This window comes from Triticum aestivum, chromosome 7B (genome assembly GCF_018294505.1).
Source record: "Triticum aestivum cultivar Chinese Spring chromosome 7B, IWGSC CS RefSeq v2.1, whole genome shotgun sequence".
NCBI lineage: Eukaryota > Viridiplantae > Streptophyta > Magnoliopsida > Poales > Poaceae > Triticum > Triticum aestivum.
The window spans coordinates 658,234,142-658,260,927 of NC_057813.1; the positions used below are offsets into that span (position 1 = coordinate 658,234,142).

General features: G+C 47.1%; 1 pseudogene; it reads left to right on the forward strand.

Annotated features, from left to right (window-relative positions):
• On the forward strand, window positions 1-26,485 carry LOC123158388 (uncharacterized; annotated as a pseudogene).
• Window positions 26,486-26,786: the final 301 nt, after the last annotated feature.

Consider the following 26,786-nt stretch of genomic DNA (forward strand, 5'->3'; position numbering starts at 1 on the left):
CCACATCGGAACCCGGGTGTGGTGGAAAATGGGCAAGGGTCGGGCCGTCACCCCCCAAGTGGCGCGCCGTATCTTGATCCGGATACGGTGGCAAGTAAGCGAGGATCGGGTCGTCGCATCCTTAGTGGCGCGCTACATCGGTGCCCGGATGTAGTGGAAAATGAGCAAGGGTCTTTGCATTTGACTCGACGAGTGCGAAGGGTAAGGAAGCTAGCCGAGCCTAGGAGAGGATTCGCTTAGGTAGCTGGAACGTAGGGTTTCTGACAGGGAAGCTTCGGGAGCTAGTTGATGCAGCAGTGAGGAAAGGTGTTGATATCCTTTGCGTCCAAGAAACCAAATGGAGAGGACAGAAGGCGAAGGAGGTGGAGGATACCGGCTTCGAGCTGTGGTACAAGGGGACGGCTGCAAACAGAAATGGCATAGGCATCTTGATCAACAAGAGCCTTAAGTATGGAGTGGTAGACGTCAGGAGACGTGGGGACCGGATTATCCTGGTCAAGCTGGTAGTTGAGGACTTGGTTCTCAATGTTATCAGCGCGTATGCCCCGCAAGTAGGCCACAATGAGAACACCAAGAGGGAGTTCTGGGAAGGCTTGGAAGACATGGTTAGGAGTGTACCGATTGGTGAGAAGCTCTTCATAGGAGGAGACCTCAATGGCCATGTGGGTACATCTAACACAGGTTTTGAAGGGGCGCATGGGGGCTTTGGCTATGGCATCAGGAATCAAGAAGGAGAAGATGTCTTAAGCTTTGCTCTAGCCTACAACATGATTGTAGCTAACACCCTCTTTAGAAAGAGAGAATCACATCTAGTGACTTTTAGTAGTGGCCAACACTCTAGCCAGATTGATTTCATCCTCTCGAGAAGAGAAGATAGGCGTGCGTGCCTAGACTGTAAGGTGATACCTGGGGAGAGTGTTGTACCCCAGCATAAGCTGGTGGTTGCTGACTTCCGCTTTCGGATTCGTGTCCAGCGGGATAAGCGTGCCAAGGTCACTAGAACGAAGTGGCGGGAAGCTCAAGGGGGAGGTAGCTCAGGTGTTCAAGGAGAGGGTAATTAAGGAGGGCCCTTGGGAGGAAGGAGGGGATGCGGACAATGTGTGGATGAAGATGGTGACTTGCATTCGTAAGGTGGCCTCGGATGAGTTTGGAGTGTCCAAGGGAAGGAGAAGTGAAGATAAGGATACCTGGTGGTGGAATGATGATGTCCAGAAGGCGATTAAAGAGAAGAAAGATTGCTTCAGACGCCTATACCTGGATAGGAGTGCAGACAACATAGAGGAGTACAAGATGGAGAAGAAGGCCACAAAGCGAGCTGTTGGTGAAGCAAGGGGTCGGGCATATGAGGACCTCTACCAATGGTTAGGAGCGAAGGAAGGTGAAAGGGACATCTATAAGATGGCTAAGATCCGGGAGAGGAAGACGAGGGATATTGGCCAAGTCAAATGCATCAAGGATGGAGCAGGCCAACTCTTGGTGAAGGACGAAGAGATTAAGCATAGATGCGGGAGTACTTCGACAAGCTGTTCAATGGGGAGAACGAGAGTTCTACCACTGAACTGGACGACTCCTTTGATGAGACCAGCATGCGTTTTGTGCGGCGCATCCAGGAGTCTGAGGTGAAGGAGGCTTTAAAAAGGATGAAAGGAGGCAAGGCGATGGGCCCTAATTGTATCCCCTTTGAGGTGTGGAAAGGTCTCGGGGACATAGCGATAGTATGGCTAACCAAGCTTTTCAACCTCATTTTTCGGGCAAACAAGATGCCAGAAGAATGGAGACGGAGTATATTAGTACCAATCTTCAAGAACAAGGGGGATGTTCAGAGTTGTACTAATTACCGTGGAATTAAGCTGATGAGCCATACAGTGAAGCTATGGGAGAGAGTCATTGAGCACCGCTTAAGAAGAATGACAAGCGTGACCAAAAATCAGTTTGGTTTCATGCCTGGGAGGTCGACCATGGAAGCCATTTTCTTGGTACGACAACTTATGGAGAGATATAGGGAGCAAAAGAAGGACTTGCATATGGTGTTCATTGACTTGGAGAAGGCCTATGATAAGATACCGCGGAATGTCATGTGGTGGGCCTTGGAGAAACACAAAGTCCGAGCAAAGTACATTACCCTCATCAAGGACATGTACAATAATGTTGTGACAAGTGTTCGAACAAGTGATGTCGACACCGATGACTTCCCGATTAAGATACGACTGCATCAGAGGTCAGCTTTGAGCCCTTATCTTTTTGCATTGGTGATGGATGAGGTCACAAGGGGTATACAAGGAGATATCCCATGGTGTATGCTCTTTGCGGATGATGTGGTGCTAGTTGACGATAGTCGGGCGGGGGTAAATAGGAAGTTAGAGTTATGGAGACAAACCTTGGAATCGAAAGGGTTTAGGCTTAGTAGAACTAAAACCGAGTACATGATGTGCGGTTTCAGTACTACTAGGTGTGAGGAGGAGGAGGTTAGCCTTGATGGCCAGGTGGTACCTCAGAGGGACACCTTTCGGTATTTGGGGTCAATGTTGCAGGAGGATGGGGGTATTGATGAAGATGTGAACCATCGAATCAAAGCCGAATGGATGAAGTGGCGCCAAACTTCTGGCATTCTCTGTGACAAGAGAGTGCCACAAAAGCTAAAAGGCAAGTTCTACAGGACGGCGGTTCGACCCGCAATGTTGTATGGCACGGAGTGTTGGCCGACTAAAGGTGACATGTTCAACAGTTAGGTGTGGCGGAGATGCGTATGTTGAGATGGATGTGTGGCCACACGAGGAAGGATCGAGTCCGGAATGATGATATACGAGATAGAGTTGTGGTAGCACCAAGTGAGGAGAAGCTTGTCCAACATCGTTTGAGATGGGTTGGGCATATTCAGCGCAGGCCTCCAGAAGCTCCACTGCATAGCGGACGGCTAAAGCGTGCGGAGAATGTCAAGAGAGGGCGGGGTCGACCGAATTTGACATGGGAGGAGTCCGTTAAGAGAGACCTGAAGGATTGGAGTATCGACAAAGAGCTAGCTATGGACAGGGGTGCGTGGAAGCTTGCTATCCATGTGCTAGAGCCATGAGTTGGTTGCGAGATCTTATGGGTTTCACCTCTAGCCTACCCCAACTTGTTTGGGACTAAAGGCTTTGTTGTTGTTGTTGTTGTTTTTGTTGTTGTTGTTGTTGTTGTTATTGTTGTTGTTGTTGTTGTTGTTGTAGAGGAACTTATGATTCATGATGCTCTTGTTATGCTTCAATCTTTATCTTTTATGTGAGCATCATTGAATTCATCATTACTAGCTAAAAGGCATTAAAGAAAAGCGCTTGTTGGGAGACAACCCAACACTTTTACCTACTGTTTTTGTATCTTCACATGATTAGGCTACTGTAGTAATCATGTTTCATTGTCTTTGTTTCAATAAAGTGCCAAGTAAAGCCTTTGGGATCAAGTTGGGTGATAGTTGATTTGATCTTGCTGAAAAACAGAAACTCTTGCGCTCACAAAAATAGCTCTCATTTTTAACAGAAGAATGCTTTGAGTTGATTCTTTTTGCAGAAGATTAATATACAAATTTCTCACGTGTTCCAATTTTTTTTCTTAATTTTTGGAGTAGCAGAAGTATGTTTTGAGTACAGATTACTACAGATTGTTCTGTTTTTGACAGATTCTTCAATGCATAGTTTGCTTGTTTCCTTGTTTCTATGGCTTATATTGATCAATATAATTTGTGGAAATTATATGCTACAGTAGGCATTGTGTGGAAAAAATTATGAATCTTGTCTTTGACAGTACCAAAAGTGAAATGGTTTGCTCTTTATTATACTAACCTATCTCACAAGGTTTCGTTAAGTTTTGTGTGATTGAAGTTTTCATGTTTTGGGTGAGATGTCGATATGAGGAGAATAAGGAGTGACAAGACCCTAAGCTTTGGGATTCCCAAGGCACCCCCAATGTAATATTCAAGGAATATCCAAGCAACTAAGCTTGGGGATGCCCCGGATGGCATCCCATCTTTCGTGTCCAACATTATCGGTAACCTCACTTGGAGCTATGTTTTCATTCGTCACATGATATGTGTTTTGCTTGGAGCATCAATTTATTTTGCTAGTATTTGCTTGCTGTTATTTCGAATAATGTTTTGCATCTTTTATTTCAATAAAAGTGGCAATGATAGCCTTTGCCATGCTTATTTTGCAAGTATACTTGTTGCTGTTTGAAAACAGAAAGTTAATCGATGTTGCAAAAATTCCCTAGAAAAGTATATGATAAATTGTTGAAACTTTTTGCAAAATAAGATCTGATAAATTTTCTACAGTTTAGTATTTTTCTCATAATTTTTGGAGTTAGGGAAGTATGATGAGTCTTGCATTCTTTACAGACTGTACTGTTTTGGCAGATTGTTGTTATGTTTGCATTGTTTGTATATGTTTGCTTGTTTAATGATTCTATTTGAGGATAGGAGTATTAAATATGCAGATTCATTTAGTATGAAATTCTGAATAATAATTTTAGTGATTTGCTATAGTAGAGAATGATAAGGTTTTGCACTGATTTATACTAACTTATCTCACGAGTTCTTGTTGAGTTTTATGTGGATGAAGTTTTTGAGATTTAGGGAAACCGTGATATAATAGGAATTAAGGAGACACAAAAGCTCAAGCTTGGGGATGATCAAGGCATCCCAAGCTAATATTTCAATAAGTCTCAAGCATCTAAGCTTGGGGATGCCCCGGTAGGCATCCCACCTTTCTTCTTCAACAATTATCGGTTAGTATCGGTTGAGACTAAGTTTTTGCTTCTTCACATGAGTTGTGCTACTCTTGAAATGTACATTTATTTTCATTTTTCTTGCTGTTTTAATAATATACTTAGACCTGAAAGTTTTTAAATAAAATATAGTCCTCAAATAGGAGGCTAGGTAAGCGGCATTCACATCCTGTCAACAAGCTCTTCTCTATGGAATTGCTCTAGTGCTTCACTTATATCCTATGAGTAAATTGTTCAATAAATTGAATGTTATGAACTTGAAATCATATCATGCCTAGTGGTAGCTTCAAACTGGGTTTAGGAAGCTAAAGCTTTTGAAGCTTGACAATCACAATATAGGGTATACAAGAAATTCACGAATAATTAGTATAAGGAAAGAACTTTCACATGCAAATATACTATCTTGGAAATCTTTTGTGATTGTGAGCACCCATCAAAATATTATATGCCAAAATTGTTGACATTGGACAAGGAAGACAACGTAATGATTTATATTTGTTCATATTCACATAGAAGTTATATTTTCATAGATCCTTCAACATGTGGTGCCTGCCCCCCATCTTTGCTAGCCAAAAATTCCGCACCAAGTAGAGATACTACTTGTGCATCAAAAAACCCTTAAACCCAAATCTTGTTTTGAGAGTCCACCATACCTACCTAAGGATTGAGCAAGATCCTTCAAGTAAGTTTTCATCGGTGCAATAAGGCAATAAAAATTGCTTCCAAAAGTGTTAGATCATTTAGTGTAAGAGAAAATTGAGCGTTGTACGAACTTGTGATGGCAAAGAATAAAAGAGACAGACTGCAGAATAAAGTTTGCTATCATAAGGGGCAATATAACGTGACATTCTTTTGCACTAAGGGGTTGAGCATACAAACAAATAAGTGCATGGCAACCTCTACTTCCCTCTGCGAAGGGCCTATCCTTTACTTTTATGTATTTACTTTTATGCAAAGAGTCAAAGTTTTTCTCTCTATTCCTTTTTATTTTTCTCCTTTGGCAAGCATCATGTGGCGAGGAAAGATCTAGGCACATATATCCAGTTGAATATGGGTAGCATGAGTTGTTATTGTTGGCATCACCCAAAGTTGAATACGTTGGAAGACGGAATTATAAGCCCCTATCTTTCTATGTGTCCGGTTGAAATGTTTTGCTCATGTGTATGCGGTGAGTGTTAGCAATCATAGAAGACTATAAGATGGTTGAGTATGTGGAGCTCTTACATAGACTCTGTTGAATAAGTTGAATTGCAATTGCTTGGTGACTGAGAACATAGGTTGTTAAGTTTCTAGAGAGTTCATTATTTGAACCTTAACATGTGAATTGGTTGCTACTATAACATGAGAAGTTTTATAAGAAAGAATTGTTGTTATGATGCTAAAAAAAGTGATTGAAATTATCATTGATCAAACTTATGCACTTTGCTAGCATTCACACTTCATAAATTATTTCTTTTATTATTTACCTACTCAAGGACGAGTAGGAATTAAGCTTGGGGATGCTGATACGTCTCCAACGTATCAATAATTTATGAAGTATTCATGCTGTTATTTTATCATTCTTGGTTGTTTTACAATCATTTTATAGCAACTTTATATCATTTTTTGGGACTAACCTATTGACCTAGTGCCCAGTGCCAATTGTTGTTTTTTGCTTGTTTTTTACGTCGCAGGAAATGAATATCAAACGGAGTCCAAACGCAACAAAACTTTACAGAGATTTTTTTGGACCAAAAGGAACCCAATGGGCCTGAGCTACACCTGGGGGGTGCCCCGAGGGGGCACAACCAACCAGGGTGCCCTAGGGCGCCCTGGCATGCCCAGGTGGGTTGTGCCCACCTCGATGGCCTCCCGCACATCCTCTTTGCACTATAAATTTCCAAATATTCGGAAACCCTTCGTGGTTAACCTAGATCAGAACTTCCGCCGCTGCAAGGTCTATGTATCCGTGAAAACCAATCTAGAACCCATTCTGGCACCATGCCGGAGGGGGAAATCATCTCCGGTGACCATCTTCATCATCCCGACGGCCACCACGATGAGGAGGGAGTAGTCCACCCTCGGGGCTGAGGGTTTGTACCGGTAGCTATGTGTTTGATCTCTCTCTCTCTCTCTCTCTCTCTCTCTCTCTTGTGACCTATATCATGGGCTTTATAAATATAGTTAGATCATATGATGTTTCTCCCCTCTATACTCTTGTTATGACGAATTGAATCTTTACCCTTCAAAGTTTTGTTTTGTTGGATTGAATATTCAGAGATGAGAACACATGATATATGTCTTGCAATATGAATACTTGAGGTGACAATGAGGTATCTTATTGATTCACTTGATATATGTTATGGCATTCAACTCGCGGATTCCAGCGGTGATATTGGGGTAATCTATGCATAGGGGTTGATGCACGTTTTTCTCTGACGGAAACTTTGGGGTCTCTTTATAGTTCTTTGTGTGGATTGAGTATTATGAATATGAATTTCCTTTGGTGTTATTCTAGTACGAAATCTAAGATAGATCTAACAGAAAAAATAGCTTTTTGTTGTTTTAGTACGAATTCTTGAATAGATCGAACAGAAAGAATAGCTTTGAGGTGGTTTCGTGACCTACAAACAATTCCTATCTTTTGTTCTCCAATAATAGGAACTCGGGAGTGATTATTTATTGCACTTTGAGGGATAATCATATGATTCAACTATGTTAGCATTGTTGAGAGGTTGCACTAGTGAAAGTACGGACCCTGGGCCTCATTTTTAAGCATTGCAACACTGTTTTTGTGCCCGTTTACTATTTGCTACCTTGCTGTTTTTATTTATTCAGATTATAAAAATGTATTTCTACCATCCATATTACACTTTTATCACCACCTCTTCGCCGAACTAGTGCACCTATACAATTGGCCATTGTATTGGGTGTGTTGGCGACACAAGAGATTTCTTGTATTTGGTTGCAGGGTCGTTTGAGAGAGACAATATTCATCCTACACCTCTCACGGATTGATAAACCTTAGGTCCCTACAAAACTCTGCGCTTGGAGGCCCAACACATTTCTACAAGAATAAAGTTGTGTAGTAGACATCAATGGGCACCAAAGGACAGCAACATAACCACAAGCAAATTAAACCAATCATAGCAATTCACCAATCACCGATAGGAAAACAAAAATCTACTTAGACGTCATAGGATGGCAACACATCATTGGATAATAAATCATAAAGCACCATGTTCAAGTAGAGGGTATAGTGGGTAGCGAGAGAGTGGACCACTTTAGATAGATGGGGGAAGGTGATGAAGATGTTGGGGAAGATGGCGGAGGTGTTGGTGTAGATCCCCGCCACACAATGATTGTCCCGGTGGCGTTCTGGCGCTAGCAGGAGAGAGGGGGAGAGATCCCTCCTCCTCCTCCTCCTCCTCCTTCTTCTTCTTCTTCTTCTTCTTCTTCTTCTTCTTCTTCTTCTTCTTCCTTGACCTCCCCCCTAGATGGGAGGAGGTTTTTCCCCTCTGTTCCTTGGCCTCCATGGCGGCAGATGGGCGGGAGCCCCTCCAAGATTGGATCTCTCTCTCTCTCTCTCTCTCTCTCTCTGTTTTCTTTTGTTTTAGCGCTCCCAGATTCTAGACTTTCACCATTTCTTAAATTCCCGGAGATCTGTAACTCCGATTGGGCTGAAATTTTAACACGACTTTTATCCTGATATTAGCTCTCTTGCAGCAAGAGAAGGGCTTTAACCGCCTTACGGGGTGGCCACAAGCCCCCGGCCACGCCCAGGGTAGGGGCGCACCTCTAGGGCTTGTGGGCCCCTCGGGCATCATCTCGCATTGATTCCAATTCCCAAAAATCGAACATATTCCAAAAAATCTCCTTAAGTATTTATCGCGTTTAGACTTCATTTGGTATGGATATTCTTTGAAAGAAAAAACATGTAACAAACAGGCACTAGCACTGGGCACTGGATCAATATGTTAGTCCCAAAAATAGTATAAAAAGTTGCCAAAAGTATATGAAAGTTGTAGAATATTTGAATGAAACAATCAAAAATTATAGATACGACGGAGACTATATATTGATATATAGATTCTGGAGAAACATATAATCGGAAGACTACAACTGTCGACATCCATTTCTCAACTGGATTGAAAAAACCTTTCAAATGATACAGATCCAAAGACCATGGCCATGGCAAAGTGTGAACAACACTCAGACTGAACTCAAGCAAAGGATACAATCTAGGTAGAAATGGTCTTACTCAATAATGGGAAGGTATTCATATGCAATACCTACATCAGTTTTGTTCTGGATATAGAATTGAGAACAATGAGGTGGTGAAACATAGAGCAAGTATTGTAGCACAAGGGTTCACGCAGATACCCAATATTCTCTAGAGGTGGAATCTCTTTCCAATATATTATATCAGTGGCAGTACAAAATCATCTATATATGCAGTTGATAGATGTAGTCATCACAAATTTATATGGATCACTAGATTCTGACATAGATGGTTCCCGTTGGAATCTCACTTCTGAATCGAAATGCAAAATGCAGCATACGTTGTGTAAAATCAGTAAGTCACTATACAACTTATTGTTGTCGGTATTATTTTTGGTACAACCAACGTAGTGAGTTCCTTAACACAAGGATTACTCCTACACTAATGATTACCCATACATATTAAACAAGTGATCATCCAAATGACGAAATTTGAGAGGAAGGATCTGGATAATACCTCGAGAACCTTCACTCATACATTATGGTACATTATATTGTCTATATCCAAAATATATTGGAGAAATTCATTGTGGACAAATCTTATGCATTCGTAACTCGCATGACTTCGTTCTCTAGACGTAGAGAAAGATCCATAAAAACCATGAGTTGATGGGAATGCGATATTGGCACATAGAGTTCCATATCCTAATGCCATTGGACCCACCACACATAATTGGTTGGGGCTCAAGAACAACTTTCGATATCTCCAAGACATCAAACATTTTGTCCTAATCTTTTAGTTTTAGAGAAATCTGGACACCAATATCATTGGATACATCATCAGATCCCTACTATGTCAGATCATAGACAAAGTTTGTGTTCCTGCTAGGTGTGGTAGCCATCCCATGAAAGTCTTTGAAACAGACCTTAAATGGCTACATCCACCAACCATTATCTCTAATATAATATTGCTTGTGTTGCCCGCATGCAAACATGTTACATAATAAGAAATATCACTATATTGCATATCTTGCAAGTCAAATTATGTGACTGATTTGTTCACCAAGTCCCTACCGTTATATTCCAGAAATATATTCATGAAATTGGTATGTGACGGCTTCAATTTTGCAAGAATCAAGGGGAGTATATTCCTGAATTGTTCATGTTCAATGCATCATATCATACTCGTTTTTCCTTCATGAGTTTACAATACAGGTTCTCATAAAGGTTTTAATGAGGTAATATATCAACATGGGATAATATGCCATACTTTCAGTTTTCCCCATTGGGTTTTTAGGAAAGTACACGACATATTTATTGTCACCTAAACTCTATGAGTGTTCCTGTATTGAGTTAAAAAAGAGACAATAACCATTATATATTGCATAATTTTTCTCCTAATATTTTTCCCACTAGGTTTAAAGGAGTTATAGCAACATATATGCAATATTCTCCTCATATTTTTCCCATGGGGTTTTTGGAGGAGTCTTTCCCAATATGCTTGTGATCAAAGATAAAACAAAGGATTCTCAAGATCGCATACGAAATTCCCAAGAAGATGCCGATACACAAGAAGCTTGTGATGCCCCCGATTCAATCGTACACTAATCATACACGCAAATGTGTACGATCAAGATCAGGGACTCACGAGAAGATATCACAACACAACTCTAGACACAATTTAAAATAACACAAGCTTTATATTACAAGCCAGGAGCCTCGAGGACTCGAATACATAAGCTCGAATACAAACGAGTCAGCGGAAGCAACAATATCTGAGTACAGACATGATTTAAACAAGTTTGCCTTAAGAAGGCTAGCACAAAAGAAACATCGATTGAAAAGGCAAGGCCTCTTGCCTGGGAGCCTCCTAACTACTCCTGGTCGTCGGCGTCCGTCATGTGGTAGTAGGCACCCTCGGGGAAGTAGCAGTTGTCAAAGGTGGCATCTGGCTCCTGGAATCCACCATCTGGTTGCAACAACCATAAAGAAGAAATAAGGGGGAAAAGGGTAGTAAAGCAACCGTGAGTACACATCCAAAGTACTCGCAAGCAAGGATCTACACTATTTATGCATCGGTATCAATGAAAGGGGGGTAGTATCTGTGTACTAACTGCAGAATGCCAGAATAAGAGGGGGAGAAGCTAGTCCTATCAAAGACTAGCATCTTCTGGAAACCGCCGTCTTGCAGCAAGAGGAGGGAGTAGAGTAGTATCACACAAGTCATATTTATGTTGTTGTCAACGCCCCGGGATCCTTTCTCGACTCCCGGAGCTACATGTCCATTTCATGCCTCAGCATCCAGTTCTAGTTGTATCGATCGGGATACAACTCCGAGTGTCCGTTACCATAGGACAGGCTATCGATAGATGTTTTCTTCCCTGCAGGGGTGCACCAACTTACCCACCACGCTCGATTAACTCCAGCCGGACACACTTTCCTGAGTCATGCCCGGCCTCGGCCAAACAATACGCCGCAACCCGACCTAGGCTTAATAGAGATGTCAGCACACCGGTCTATATCCTAAGCGCACAGGGATCATGGGCCCATCGCCCTTTGCACTCCTGCACATTGCATACGCGGCCGGTGAGCATACCTAGCTACCTCCTTAGAAAGGCAGGTGCTTACGCACTCCAACCCAGCGCGCGCCGCTCAGTCGCTGACGTCTAATAAGCTTCGGTTGATGTATACAACGCAGAACGCCCATACTATGCCCACATGATGGTTAGTGCTCTAGGCCATAGGCCCCTCGGATCAAATATCCAAATCATAGTGGATTAGGAACGCGCGGTAATAAGCAGAGACTCACGAAAGATGTGACCCCGTCACCCCGTCTCGAGTGATGAAGTCATATACCTAGGGTAGGGTCATGAACCTGTCCAAAGTACCCTTCCCAAGGACATCTTTAGAAGAAGCTACCTTCCAGTCGACCAAGAGGGATTCCACTCGACGAACTCGAAGACACTCGACCATGAAGACTCACTCGACCACCAGGAGATCAAGAGCCACTCTATATCTAAACGGTCTGTAATTAATTAGTCTTTATGGCCATGATGACACTTTATGTAAGGCGTTACCTGTAACGCCAGGCCTTAATGTACTTTAAACCCTCCGCTACGTGGGCTAGCTGGGTCCTGGCAGACACTATATAAGCCAGCCCCCTCCACTGGCAGAGGGGTTCGCACCCCTGTAGCTCATACACATATAATCCAGTCGGCCTCCTCCGGGCTCCGAGACGTAGGGCTGTTACTTCCTCCGAGAAGGGCTTGAACTCGTAAATCCCTTGTGTATACAACTACTCCACAGCTAGGATCTTGCCTCTCCATACCTACCCCCCATTCTACTGTCAGTCTTAGTACCACGACAGTTGGCGCCCACCGTGGGGCCGGTGTCTTAGTGACTTGTTGGAGAAGTTGCATTTGTTCCGATCGCCTTCATCATGGTTTCTGGCGGAGTTCTGGTCGAGGGTCACGAGATCTGTCTCGGCGCGCTCACGTTCATCACCAATGACTCCGCTTGGCTCCAGCAGGCTCCGCTCGACATCGACGAACTTCTCGTCCGCGGGGCGACGCACTTTCATGCGTGTGTCTGCGGCGTCCTACTGCGGCAACCGTCGACTCTGTATCGGTCAACTCCTATGTCGTCCTCCCTCCCTGTCTCCCGCCAGCGCAAGCGCTCTGGTCGGTCGAGGCTCCAGCGGTGGGTGAGACACGCAGTGGCTCACCAATCGGCCACCACCCAAGTCGCGGCAATCGAGCCCGACGAATCTCTCTACGGCCTGTTCGATCTGTCGACTGGCTCCGTAGAGACTGCATCCGAGTGCGACATCAGTGATCCAGCGGCGGAGGTTCTGATGGTCAATGGGCCTCGTAGTCCTCTCGGCTTCCCCCGCACCGACGGGATGGACGGTGGAGGCGACCCCGCTCAGGTCCACGAGGAATATCAACCCGAGCCGCTCACTTCTCTGCAAAGGGAGGATCTTCGCCGCCAGAACATGGATGCCCTGCATACTCCCATCGCGGGAGAAACTCCTGAGGCTCGTGCCTTGGAAGAGGTGCGTTTGGCCAACTTGGCTGAACGCACTCGACTGGAGAACCTCCAGCGAGCACTCGACGAGCGTGCGCGGCAACGAGTACCTGACTCCAGTCGACGTCAACTCTTTCCACAACCAACTCAGGTATATCGAACCCCGATTCAGAATCTAGCAGCTGCGGCCTGTATAGCAGAGTCAATTCAGCCCTCTCAGTCGGAGGCTGGCAGAGGCTTGATGCAGATCCGGGATTTGCTCCGGGCAGCAGGGGATCAGAATTCAGCTGTGTCACAGTCATGCAACAGGATTCACAGTCGATCCGTCGCTGCGAATACAGTCCAGTCGGCTCATAGCCCAATATCGCCTCCGCGGCGTGAGGGACGTGGAGGTCGACGTGATCAGTATGATGACCGATTCGATCGCGATGATCAGCGTCGAGTGCCCACTCCTCCCCCAAGGGGTGGGTCTTACGCCCCTCGGCAGCAAGATGACAGGTATCAACACAGTGTTGGGCGGAGAGCTCCGGTCGACCCCAGGGAACCAGGCTTTGATGCGAGATCCATCATCGTGGAAGGCTTGGTCGATCGGAACAGATCTCATCGAGAAGGCCACAACAGAGATGCGCCCACCAGCAGCCGAGTCCATGTTTCGGGACCGGAATGTTTCAGCAGAGCCATCAGAGCCGTGGTGATCCCTCCCAACTTCAGGTTGGCAACTGGGGTAAGTAAGTTCACTAGTGAATCCAAGCCTGAAACTTGGCTCGAGGACTAACGAGTGGCCGTGCAGATCGGCGGTGGCAATGATGAGGTGGCTATGAAACACCTACCACTCATGTTGGAGGGTTCGGCCAGAGCCTGGTTGAATCAGTTGGCTCCTACCAGCATTTACACTTGGGAAGATCTTGCCCGAGTGTTCGTCAAGACATTTGAGGGAACTTGCAAGCGACCAGCAGGACTGACAGAGTTGCAGGTCTGCGTGCAAAAGTCGGATGAGACCTTGAGAGATTACATACAGAGATGGATCACTTTGCATCATACGGTGGAGAACGTGTCTGATCATCAAGTAGTCTGTGCCTTCAAGGATGGCGTTAAGAACAGTGAGTTAAGTTTGAAGTTTGGTCGGACTGGAGATATGACCCTGAGTCGAATGATGGAGATTGCCACCAAATACGCCAATGGTGAAGAAGAGGATCGACTCCGGAGTGGCAAGTACAAGCCGAGTCAGTCGGAAAAAGGAAACTCCAGTCGGAAGCAGAAGCGGAAAGCCGAGCCCGCTGCTCCTGGGGAGGCCCTGGCCGTGACTCAGGGCAAATTCAAAGGGAAGCCCAAAGGATCCTGGAACCCCAAGAAGGTAAAGGATAAGGAAGGAAACGACGTGATGGATTTGCCATGTCACATCCACACGAAGAAAGACGAAGAGGGTAACTTCATCTACCCAAAGCATACCACTCGCCAGTGCCGGCTCTTAATTCAGTAGTTTCAAGGGAAACAGCCCAAGGATAAGGAAAAGGAGTCGGACAAGGCAGAGGACAAAGATGACAGTCATGAAGGATATCCCCATGTCAATTCCACCCTAATGATTTTTGCTGATGTAGAGAGCAAAAGTCGATTGAAAGTTATCAACCGTGAGGTAAATATGGTCGCTCCGGCGACACCAAGTTATCTGAAATGGTCTCAGACTGCCATTACATTTGACCAGTCTGATCATCCGACACACATAGCCACCCCTGGGAGGCAAGCTTTGGTGGTCGACCCGGTCGTCGAAGGCACTCGACTGACTAAGGTGCTGATGGATGGTGGAAGTGGATTGAATATATTGTATGCGGAGACGCTGAAAGGAATGGGCATTCCGATGTCAAGACTCAGTTCTAGCAACATGAGCTTCCATGGAGTCATTCCTGGAAAGAAAGCTGAGTCACTCGGCCAAATAGCTCTAGATGTGGTTTTCGGTGATTCGAAGTATTTCCGTAAAGAGAAGCTGACATTTGAAGTTGTGGATTTCCAGAGTACTTATCACGCTATTTTGGGCAGGCCAGCTTATGCACGTTTCATGGCTCGACCATGTTACGTGTACCTCAAACTGAAGATGTCTGGCCCCAAGGGTGTGATCACCATCACTGGCAATCGGAAAAAGGCAGAAGAGTGCTTTTAGAAGGGCTCAAAGATTGCTGATTCCTAGATTACAGTGGTGGAGCTGGAAGAGTATAAGAAAAATGCAGATCTGAGTGATTTATTGCGGGCCAAGAAGCCCGCCACGGAGTCAGCATTCCAGTCGTCTGGTGAGACGAAGCCCGTTCACATTCACCCGACCGACCCCAGTGCTGCTCCGACCCATATTTCCACCACACTCGACTCTAAATAGGAAGAAGCGCTCATCCAGTTCCTCCGTGAGAATTGGGACATCTTTGCATGGAAGCCTGCTGACATGCCGGGTGTTCCCAGGGGGCTGGCTGAGCATCGTTTACGAGTCGACCCAAAGGCAAAACCTGTCAAAGAACACCTTCGACTGTCCGCCGTCCAGAAGAGAAAGGCCATTGGCGAGGAGGTGGCTCGGCTCCTGGCAGCAGAGTTTATCCGAGAGATTTACCACTCCGAGTGGCTCGCCAATGTTGTCATGGTCCCAAAGAAGGACAAGTCACTTCGCATGTGCATTGATTTCAAACATATCAATCGGGCCTGCCCGAAAGATCATTTCCCTTTCCCTCGCATTGACCAGATAGTCGATTCGACTGCGGGATGTGAAAGATTGTCTTTTTTAGACGCCTATTCATGGTACCATCAGATCCGTTTGTATGGACCCGACGAGATAAAAACAGCTTTCATCACTCCATTCGGGTGCTTCTACTATGTCACCATGCCATTCGGCCTCAAGAATGCCGGGGCCACGTTTATGAGGATGATTCAGAAGTGTTTACTCACTCAAATCAGTCGGAACGTGGAAGCGTACATGGATGATATTGTGGTCAAGTCACGGAAGAGTTCCGACCTGCTAACTGACCTTGCTGAAACATTTGCCAATCTCAGGAGATACGATATCAAGCTCAATCCATCAAAGTGCACATTCGGAGTTCCTGGTGGAAAGTTACTCGGTTTTCTCATTTCCGAACGAGGAATCGACGCTAACCCAGAGAAAGTTGGCACTATACTCCGAATGAAACACCCTGTGCGAGTGCACGATGTCCAGAAGCTTACTGGATGCTTGGCCACGTTAAGTCGATTCATCTCTCGCCTCGGTGAAAAGGCATTGCCTCTTTACCGACTGATGAAGAAGTCAGACAACTTCGAGTGGACTCCAAAAGCTGATGCAGCATTTGCCGAGCTAAAAGCTCTGCTCTCCTCCCAGCCGGTGCTTGCTGCTCCAATCAGCAAAGAGCCTCTGTTGCTTTACATTGCAGCCACAGGACAAGTCGTCAGTATAGTATTTACGGTCGAGCGGGAAGAAGAAGGGAAAGCCTTCAAAGTTCAGCGCCCACTATATTATCTTTCTGAAGTTTTGACACCATCAAAGCAAAGATATCCTCATTATCAGAAGCTCGTGTATGGGATTTACATGACCACGAAGAAGGTTGCTCATTATTTCTCTGATCATTCCATTACAGTCATCAGCGACGCCCCACTGTCAGAGATTCTGCACAACAGAGATGCAACTGGTCGAGTGGCAAAATGGGCGATTGAACTCCTTCCCCTTGATATCAAGTTTGAGGCAAAGAAAGCCATTAAGTCCCAAGCAATAGCAGATTTCCTTGCCGAGTGGATTGAACAATAGCAGCCGACTCAAGTTCACTCGGAGCATTGGACCATGTTCTTTGATGGCTCTAAGATGTTAAATGGTTCTGGTGTTGGGGTAGTTTTGGTTTCCCCCCGAGGAGATAAGCTCAGATATGTGCTCCAGATCCACTTTGATTCCTCCAATAATGAAGCAAAATATGAAGCACTTTTGTATGGGTTGCGCATGGCCATTTCACTCGGCGTCCATCGCCTTATGGTTTATGGCGACTCAGATTTGCTGGTCAATCAGGTGATGAAGGAGTGGGATGATAGAAGCCCAGCCATGACTAGATACTGCAATGCAATGAGGAAGCTTGAAAAGAAATTCGAAGGGTTAGAGATCCACCATATACCCCGACTGAAGAATCAAGCGGCTGATGATTTTGCGAAGATAGGTTCCAAGAGAGAAGCCATTCCCAGTGATGTGTTCTTGGAGCATATCCATACTCCATCAGTCAAAGAAGATCCTTTTACCGAAGAAGTTCCGCAACCTAAAAGTGTCACGGATCCGACTGTAGTTGTAGTTCCAGCAGTGGTCGACCTGATCATGGAAGTTCTGGTGATCACTCCCGATTGGACAATGTCGTATATCACGTATATCTTAAGGAAATAGCTCCCAGAGGATGAAGAGGAGGCTCGACAGATCGTCCGCCGATCTAAAGCCTTTACCGTGATAAGGGGACAGTTGTAGAGAGAAAGCGCGACTGGAGTTGGTCAGAAATGCATAACACTAGAAGAAGGTTGAATAATCCTTGACGACATCCACTCGGGGACCTGTGGCCATCATGCGTCCTCTCGGACCATTGTAGCCAAAGCATACCGAGCCGGATTTTACTGGCCAAGAGCGAATGAAATGGCAAAGGAGATAGTCGACAAGTGTGAAGGATGTCAATTTTACTCCAATATGTCACACAAGCCCGCCTCAGCTCTAAAGACCATATACCACTCGTCTGGCCCTTCGCTGTATGGGGATTGGATATGGTTGGACCTCTGAGAACAGGCAAAAGCGGTTTCACCCATGTGCTGGTAGCAGTCGACAAGTTCACCAAATGGATTGAGGCTAAACCCATCAAAAATCTTGATGTCGGTACTACTATCAACTTCATCAGAGAGTTGATATTCAGATATGGAGTCCCACACAGCATCATCACTGACAATGGGTCAAACTTCGATTTCGAGGAATTCAGAGCGTTCTGCACATCTCAGGGCACATGAGTCGATTATGCTTCAGTCGCTCATCCTCAGTCGAATGGACAGGCAGAACGAGTGAATGGCTTGATTCTCAAAGGGTTGAAACCCCGATTGATGCGTGATCTCAAGCATGCAGCTGGTGCATGGGTCAACGAGCTTCCGTCAGTGCTTTGGGGGTTAAGGACCACACCTAATCGGTCGACTGGGAGAACTCCGTTCTTCTTGGTCTACGGAGCTGAAGCGGTCTTGCCGAGTGACCTGCTTCACAACGCCCCCCGAGTCAAGCTCTACACCAAAGCTGAAGCAGAACAAGCCCGGCAGGACTCAGTCGACCTTCTGGAGGAAGAAAGGGAGATGGCTTTGATCCGATCGACCACTTACCAGCAGGACTTACGTTGCTTCCGCGCCAAAAGCGTGAGGAGTCAAGCTTTCCAGGAAGGAGATTTGGTTCTCCGAGTGGATCAGCAGAAACCACACAAGCTCGCTCCTTCTTGGGAAGGCCCCTTCATCGTCACCAAGGTTCTCCACAACGGAGCGTACTTTCTTTACAATGTCGAGCACCAGATCGACGAGCCCCGAGCTTGGAACGCGGAGCTGCTCCGCCCCTTTTACACTTAAGTGTGCACTCGGAAATGTAATAAAAGTACTTCTGTAGTTCATTTTTCAAAGACAATAGTGTTATAATTTTCCCAGTGATTGTTTTTACTTTTGCTTGTTCAATAAAATCCCCTCCCAGTGGGTGGCTTGGTTGCGAATCCGTTTTGCCTAATTTTGTAAAATTCCTACCGAGTGGTGAGCCAGCCTCTCACTCGGAAGCTTAGCCGCGAATCCATTTCGCCTAAGTTCAATAAAATCCTACCGAGTGGTGAGCCAGCCTCTCACTCAGAGGCTTAGCTGCAGTCCAAGTACTCGCCTAAGTTTAAATAAAATCCTACCGAGTGGTGAGCCAGCCTCTCACTCGGAGGCTTAGCTGCAGTCCAAGTACTCGCCTAAGTTTAAATAAAATCCTACCGAGTGGTGAGCCAGCCTATCACTCGGAGGCTTAGCTGCAGCCCAAGTACTCGCCTAAGTTTAAATAAAATCCTACCGAGTGGTGAGCCAGCCTCCCACTCGGAGGCTTAGCTGCAGTCCAAGTACTCGCCTAAGTTTCAACAAAATCCTACCGAGTGGTGAGCCAGCCTCCCACTCGGAGGCTTAGCTGCAGCATAGCGCTCGCCTAAGTACAAGCATAACATGCGCTCCGCAAGGAAGACGAGGTGCAGGTCGACCGCTGCTCTCCTCTTCCGAGCTATGCCACAAGTACAATGTGCTCTACGCAAAGAGGACGAGGTTCAGGTCGACTGCTACTTCTCCTTCCGAGATACGCCACAAGTATAATGTGCGCTCCACAGGAAGACGAGGTGCAGGTAGATTGATGCCTCCTTCCTCGGAGGAACGCCGCAAAAATCCTACCGAGTGGAGAGCAGACCTCCCACTCGGGGGCTTAGCTGCAGCCAAGTGCTCGCCTAAGTTTTTGAAAATCCTACCGAGTGGAGAGCAGACCTCCCACTCGGGGGCTTAGCTGCAGCCCAGTGCTCGCCTAAGTTTTTGAAAATCCTACCGAGTGGAGAGCAGACCTCCCACTCGGGGGCTTAGCTGCAGCCCAGTGCTCGCCTAACTTTTTGAAAATCCTACCGAGTGGAGAGCAGACCTCTCACTCAAGGGCTTAGCTGCAGCCCAGTGCTTGCCTAAGTTTTTGAAAATCCTACCGAGTGGAGATCAGACCTCCCACTCGGGGGCTTAGCTACAGCCCAGTGCTCGCCTAAGTTTTTGAAAATCCTACCGAGTGGAGAGCAGACCTCCCACTCGGGGCCTTAGCTGCATCCCAGTGCTCGCCTAAGTTTTTGAAAATCCTACCGAGTGGAGAGCAGAGCTCCCACTCGGGGGCTTAGCTGCAGCACAGTGCTCGCCTAAGTTTTTGAAAATCCTACCGAGTGGAGATCAGACCTCCCACTCGGGGGCTTAGTTGCAGCCCAGTGCTCGCCTAAGTGTGTTGAGGAACAAGTCGATTGCAATAAGTGCTTCATCCTAGCCCGCAAAAGACACCTCAAACCGGATGCAAACATATTCAACGACGAATCCAAGTTCAGATAACGTCTTACGGAATCGTAAGTGCTCAGGCGCTAAGCCTGTTAAGGTTTATCGGTTACAAAAACCACTCGGCATACCGAGCCAAATTTAAAGTATCAAGTATAGAAGTTTTTTACCCCTCCTACGGAGGGCTGGAAGGCGCAACGAATTCGTCCAGGTCGATTCCATCTGCGATCCGAGTGGCAGCAGCGATGAAGGTCTCCATGAAGAATCGGAAATCATGCTTCTTGGTATCGGCCACTTTGAGGGCTGCCGGCTTGTCCTCTCGCGCTTCCTTGCAGTGAACACGGGCCAGAGACAAAGCAACATCCGCACCGCATCTGGCAGAAGACTTCTTCCATTCTTGCACTCGACTTGGAACATCGTTCAGTCGAGTCATTAGAAACTCGAGGTCGTTCTGAAGCATCTTTCCTGGCCAGAGTGTTGTGTCGATGCGGGAAGTTGCGACCTTCAGCCTTGCGAGATAGTCGACAACAGCAGCAACGCGGGACTCAAGTCGGAGCACATTCATGGCGATTTCATCCTTCATAGGAGAGTTGATGGGATTTAGGTTCGTCTCCAGTCGACCAGTCTCCTCTTCGAAGTTCTGGCAGAACTCTGCATGCACAACCCCAAAGTCAAGACAGCAGTCTGATGGCGAGATCATAGTTAAAATGTATGTTTGATACAAAAGATTACCTTCAAGCATGAGGAATAACTTCTGGGCGAGTCCTCCCAGATAAGCCTCCAGATCATTCTTCTTTCCCACCAACTCGTTGGCCTTGTCACTCAAGGCAATCTTGTCATTCTTCAGTCGACTGACCTCCTTGTTGGCCGCGTCAAGAGCAGCTTTCGGATTGGTATTTTCCTCTTCAAACTTGGTGATTGAAGACAGCTTCTCATCTGCGAGCTTGGTCTTCTCTAAAGCCGCTTTCTGCGCCTCAGCCAAGTCAAGGTCTTTCTTCTTCAGAGCATCCCTCAGTTTGTCTGCAAAGTCACAGTGAGATCAGACTCACAAATGGGCAAGAGACAAAAGCAGTCGTCGAGGTTCTCACCAAACATACCTTTTGCCTCCTCCTTTGCCTTTGTGAAGTTCTCCTGGACAAGTTTCAGATCAAGTTCGAGCTGGATATGCTTGTTCTCCAACTCGGTATAACGAGCTGCAAGCTCGCAAGATTTCTGCGAAGAACCAATCGGCAGATGTCAAAGACAGGTCACTTCCAAGTGACTAAGGAAAAATCATAGCATTTCTAAGACTACAGCCGAATATAAACATTCGACCATAGTCTCGGGGACTACACCCAGTGGGTGCACTCAGCGTGCCCCCACCAGTTCTATCAGTTAGAGTCGATCAGTCGACCAACAAATAACCACAAAAAAAGAGACTATAGTCGACTGCCAGCAGTCGACCACAGTCTCGGGGACTACGCCCAGTGGGTGCACTCAGCGTGCCCCCACCGGTCTATGATTCCATTCGACCTAATCGAGTAAAGAAAAAGCTTAAGACATAAAGACTATGGTCGACTGCCAGCAGTCCACCATAGCCTTGGGGACTACACCCAGTGGGTGCACTCAGCGTGCCCCCACCAGTCCAGGATTTCAATCGACGCACCCAGTGGGTGTATGACAGATACTAAGATTTCAGAAAGAAAAGTTTTTAGGTTTCATATCCTAACAGAACAGGCGGTGATCGACTAACCTGGACATTACTCTAAAGAGCTGAACTGGCGTCATAAGCCGCTTGACTGGCGTCTCGGATTGCCTTCACTTGCTCCATCATGACCCCCGCCTGGCGTATGGCTTCTTTAGCAGCGCTTGCTTGGTCTTCTGGGACATGGTGGGTCGAGAAAAGTGAAGACTGATCAGCACTCGACGACGAAGGGCGTGCACTCGTCAGCGGCACCGCAAAGGATACGGTAGGCCGAGTGACGTTGTCCCCCTCCACAACCAACGTCTCGGGTGCTGACGCGACCTGGGCTACCTTGCTAGCAGACGCTTTCCTATTCCTCCTCTGCCTCAGTGGTTCCTCGTCATCGTCATCAGGAAGATCAATGATTATGTTAGTTGGAGCTGCAGAAAAGATTCAAAGTTAAAAATGAAGATCCTACCGACTGAAAATGAAGCTACAAATGCCATACCAGGGTTGGAAGTGACAGCATCCTCCATTTCATGATCCTCAGGTCTGGTCGAGGTATTAGAGGTAGCAGCACTGCAGTTCCAGAAGTCAGTCGGTCAGCTCACGAATCGACCAAGTATAAATCCATGTGAAACAAGAAAACTCAAGTTACGTCATTACCCTGAGATAGTGGGGATCACCATCTTCATCTTTGGCAAGGCCTTCGTCGGCTTCGACGATGCCACTCGAGATTGCTTCGGCACTTTCTCAGTGGGCACCGGAGAAGTCGTCCAAGGACGCTTGGTCGACTGCACGACAGGCGCGACCCCCTTACCGCGCTCAACCGCAGGGTCATGGACAAGCTTCGAGCGTCTTTCAGAACGGGGAGGTGCAACTTCCTCCTCCTCCTCCTCTTCCTCCTCATCAGAGTCATCATCTTCATCATTGTCGTCACCACCCGAATCCCACTCCTCCGGGCTCTCGCCTCCACTTCCTTCCTCCTCCTCAGTCGGAGCCTGCGCCCCGTTGGGCATCGAATACAACTCAGTGGTAGCCTGAAAAACAACAAAACAAGACAAAGGTCAATCGACCGATTTGTAGTGAAACAAAATGAATGAAACAGGATCACAACCGGAGATAAGTGGTCATACCGTGTATGGTTCATAAGAGTGGTCGAGTGGTGGGATCCTCCTAGCCCCACGAGGGTTATCTTTGTTCCCCGTGATGGCAGTCATCCACCTCTCCAGTGTGGCGTCGTCGACCTCCTCTGGGTGGACCCGAGTGGTGTCCTCGGTACCGGAGTACAGCCACATCGGGTGGCCTCGGTACTGGAGTGGCTGAATGGGCCGTCGAAGGAAAACCTCCAAAAGATCCATGCCAGTAACCCCATCGCGAATGAGTTGAACTACACGCTCCATCAACATTTTAACTTGAGCCTTTTTCTCCGGGAGTACTTTCATGGAAGATGGTTTGTTCACTCGATCCATAGAGAATGGAGGGACACCAGTCGACTGCCCCGGCGTCGACTCGTCTTGGTAGTAGAACCAGGTCGACTGCCACCCTCTAACCGACTCGGGAAGGGTCATGGCTGGAAAGGCACTCTTACTCCTCATTTGGAACCCAAGACCCCCACACATCTGGATTACTTTGGTCCTCTCATCATTCGGACTCGCCTTTTTCACCGTCTGAGAATGACAAGTGAATATGTGCTTAAAGAGACCCCAGTGCGGCCAACAACCCAGGAAGTTTTCACATAGGGACACGAAAGCGGCAAGATAGGCAATGGAATTGGGAGTGAAGTGATGGAGTTGTGCCCCAAAGAAGTTCAGAAACCCTCGGAAGAAAAGATTCGGCGGCAGAGAGAATCCGCGATCTACATGAGTGGCTAAGAGGACACACTCACCCTCCTGTGGCTGCGGTTGTCACTCCGTCCCCGGAAGTCTTGCTGACCCATGAGAGATCACTCCCTCACTGGCCAGATCATCGAGATCCCTCTGGGTGATGGTCGAGCGGATCCAGTCTCCTTGGACCTAGCCTTACGGCAGACGGGACTGAGACGAAGATCCGCCCCGACTGGTCGCTCTCCCCTTCGCTTTCCCCGTCGCCGTCGCCTTCTTCACTCGCTCCAAGGCCGCCGTCTTCTCCTTCACCATCGTCGCTGGTGAGGCGCGCGAAGAGCAGATGAGCGGAGGCAAAAGCGGGCCCAGCAGGCGAGGTGGAGGAAGGGGGAGAGGGGAATGGGGATGCACTCTTCAAAAAAAACCCGCCCGGCGCCTTATGTAAGGTCACTTCCGAGTGGCTGACCGGTAGGCCCAGGAAATCCTGTCAAATCCCGCAACAGTCACGCGAGCGATACGTGGCGAAAAAGGCGGCGCGGAGATCGAGGCGCCTTTGCATTGTCCCATCCGAGTACCGCGGTCTCCTCTGCTTCGCGCGCTTCCCAAAAATTCGGATCCCGCGAAATCCGTCAACGGCAGAGCAACTTGTCAGACGGTAAATTTCCTACGATCCGTCGCTCGGAAATTCACCAAGTTCAAAAATTCACTCGACAGAAGAAAAGAATGGATCAAGGCGACTGAAAGAAAAGTTGATGCCATCTCTAAAAAGTCATTGATCCAGAATGAGACATACTCAGAGCACAAAAAACAGGTCAGAAAGATTATCAACTCCTTCCTCACTCAAACCTCGATCCATTCGGGGGCTAATGATGAAGTCATGTACCTAGGGTAGGGTCATGAACCTGTCCAAAGTACCCTTCCCAAGGACATCTTTAGAAGAAGCTGCCTTCCAGTCGACCAAGAGGGATTCCACTCGACGGACTGGAAGACACTCGACCATGAAGACTCACTCGACCACCAGGAGATCAAGAGCCACTCTGTATCTAAACGGTCTGTAATTAATTAGTCTTTATGGCCATGATGACACTTTATGTAAGGCATTACCTGTAACGCCAGGCCTTAATGTACTTTAAACCCTCCGCTACGTGGGCTGGCTGGGTTCTGGCAGACACTATATAAGCCACCCCCTCCACTGGCAGAGGGGTTCGCACCCCTGTGCTCATACACATATAATCCAGTCGACCGCCTCCGGGCTCCGAGACGTAGGGCTGTTACTTCCTCCGAGAAGGGCCTGAACTCGTAAATCCCTTGTGTATACAACTACTCCACAGCTAGGATCTTGCCTCTCCATACCTACCCCCCATTCTACTGTCAGTCTTAGTACCACGACATCGAGGACTTGCGACAAGGGCTAAGAATGCCCGGTAACACCTCGTACTTATCTCGTGGGGACCTTCCAGGTCAACCCGACTCCACATCACTCGCAAATAAGCTCGCGCGGGTACCCCTTAGGGCCGACCCGTCTTTAGTAACATGGTTCTGTGTAAAGTCATAGTAACCATAGTAACTGTGTGTCTAACTCAAAGGGGAACCCTGAGGAACCACCCTTGGTGGATTCCACTCGGTGTAATCATCAAGGTGAATGTAAGAGGAACCACCCTCAAGGTTCACACTTGAGGGGTTGCACGACAGAGTCGTATCGAAAGTGGTTAAGGCGGAATCACCCTCGATGACCACGGCCGAATAGCTACACTACGGGGTTAACATCAGAAGTGCTGATGAGGTCTCACCCTCGGCACTCGATAGTAACCCAGTAGTGTCGAGCAACTAAGGGGAAAGTGATGTGCGGTGTCGGGGCCTGGTCTTCGATCTCGTTGATCGGGTCTTCGGTGATGAAGCAGGGGCGACAAGGACAAGGTGGGGGTCACTGATGGATCACTAACCAACCTATACTAAGAAGTTTAGGACAAGCAGGTAAGGTACAACAGCAGATACAAAAGCAGGCTATGCATCTGAATAGGAGCAAACAATTACAGTAGCAAAATCTAATGCAAGCATGAGAGAATGGAATGGGCGATATCAGGATGATCAAGGGGGGGGGGCTTGCCTGGAAGCTCCGCTGAAAAGGAAGAATGGCGTAGGAGACGTAGTCGATCACAGGGGCAGCATCGGTCTCGGGGTCTACCAGTGAGAAGAGGGGGAAGAAACAATAAATATAAAGCAAACAAAGCATCATAAAGCATAACATGGTAATATGACGTGACGGGTGTGACCTAACGTATGTCTACATGAATAGGTGAAGGGGGAATTCAACCGGGAATGTTTTCCCGGTTCCGAACCTGTGTCAGACAAATGACCGGAGGGGGAAATGTTCCATGTTCAGATAGTTAGAGGCATCTGACAGGTAAACGGACCATGTATTCGGATTCGTCTCGTTTTTCTGAGCAACTTTCATGTAGAAAACATTTTCATCCGAGTTACAGTTTAATTTATATGAATTTCCAAAATTAAATAATTTTCTGAATTTAATATTAATTCGATAATAAACTGCGATTTGCCATGGGTACACAGAGTGTACCCACGTAGGGGGTATGACAGGTGGGGCCGGTCAAAGTCAACAAGTCAAAGTTGAATGGGTCAAAAAGTGAACAGTGCCTATGGGTCCACATGTCATATGCTATACCTATAAACAAATAAATAAAACAAACCTAATTAATGGGGTACCAAACGTCATCTGTTACCAGACTAATTTAGCACCAACTAACCTAGCTCTAATAAACAAGGGCCGGCCTGGTTGCACGGCCAGCCTCACGGGTGTGCACACAAACGCACACATAGCACATGACCAAGCTTGGACGGGGCAAGCTCTCTGCTAGTCTCGTGGGTTTCTTCACAGTTCAGTTTCGTCAGTTGTTTCTTCGGCAAACAACTTTGCAGCTACGAGCCAGAGCGACCAGCAAACAGCAGCGGCAGCAGTTAAGGAAACAGCAGCGACGGCGGTAGCTATGCAGCGGCAGCAGTAGCAAGAAACAGCAGTAGCAAGAAGGCAACAGCATGGCTCGGCAGCAGCAGTAGCAGTTAGTAGCGGAGCAGCTGCTAAGCAACAAGCAGCACAGCAGCAGGACGAGCAGCGGCAGTGCATCAGCAACCGCAAAGCAGCAGCCGAGCAAGCGCACGCGCATCACGGCGCCAACATGGCCGAGCTCGGGGACAGCCGCGCCAGGCAGCGGCGGGCGCGGACGGCATCAGGCGTAGCAGGGCGCGCGCGGATGGGGATGGGA